We start from the raw sequence: 1,189 nt of genomic DNA on the forward strand, positions 1-1,189 counted from the left end.
CGCGTCACATCCCTAGATGGCTGTCTCCATTTGGCGAGTTGTTTGTGCAGCATGATTTATTAAGCGAACCAGTACTTTTTTCCATGACGCCACAGAGTTTTTCTCAAGCCATGTGGCTTGTAGAGAAAAGCAAGAAGATAAGAAGAGTTTGGATCTATACCCTGCCTTTCTCTCCTGTAAGGAGTCTCAAGGTGGCTTACAAAGTCTTTCCCCTTCCTCTCCCCACAACAGATACCTTGTGAGGTAGGTGGGGCTGAGGGAGTTCTGAGAGAACTATGACTAGCCTGAGGTCACCCAGTAGACTTTATGTGTAGGAGCAGGGAAACAAATCCAGCTCACCAGATAAGTGTCTGCTACTCATGTGGAGGTGTGAGGAATCAAACCCAGTTTTCCAGGTTAGCGTCCACCTGCTTTTAATCACTATAGGATGCTGGATCTCAGGTGCAGATCCATTTGGTGATCATGCAAACAGCTCACCATATAGAGACAATTTTAATATGGAGCAGTTTAAAATATGTTAGTCTCCACTTAATGGATGTGACATGTTTACCAGTTCATTCACAGTCCTAATGCAAGGTGTATCTTCAAAGTTGGCTAGGCCATCAATACCCATCTTTTTTAGCCACTGTCTTTTTAACAATGAAACAAGCAATTAATGGTGAGATCATAAGCAAAAACCCACTTCTCCTCACAGCATCACTCACTAGCACTACAAGATGTACAAGGTGCTGACACTATTGGTTTTCCTTACACTGTAACTTTAATTGCACTGCATGATTTTATTTTGCTCCAGTTCTAAATGGCAGCAATGCATTTGAAGAATGGGTGATGATTTTTGTCTTTGATGAAAAAAGTCTGGACTGGTCTGTGATTCCCAAATGGGAAAAGTCCTGATGGGCTCCCTGCCTGCTGTGGTCCTGGTCTGCAACACTCTAAAGATTACAAAAATATTTTTGTTTGCTACCTTACTTACAATGTAATAAGATTAGATTTACCATTCTATTCTCATGCTAATCTGAATAAGTCCATTTCAATACAATTTTCCGTTTATGTTACAATCAATCTAAGTTTGCAGTGACTGCAGTCCATGATGAGGGAAATCAGCAGTCTGCACACACACCCATTATCAAGGTAGATGTTTGCCTTTCAGTAGTCAACAATGGAAACTACAGGTATTCATGGCCTTCTG

The sequence above is a fragment of the Sphaerodactylus townsendi genome, linkage group LG06 (genome assembly GCF_021028975.2).
Source record: "Sphaerodactylus townsendi isolate TG3544 linkage group LG06, MPM_Stown_v2.3, whole genome shotgun sequence".
NCBI classification, from domain to species: Eukaryota; Metazoa; Chordata; class Lepidosauria; order Squamata; family Sphaerodactylidae; genus Sphaerodactylus; species Sphaerodactylus townsendi.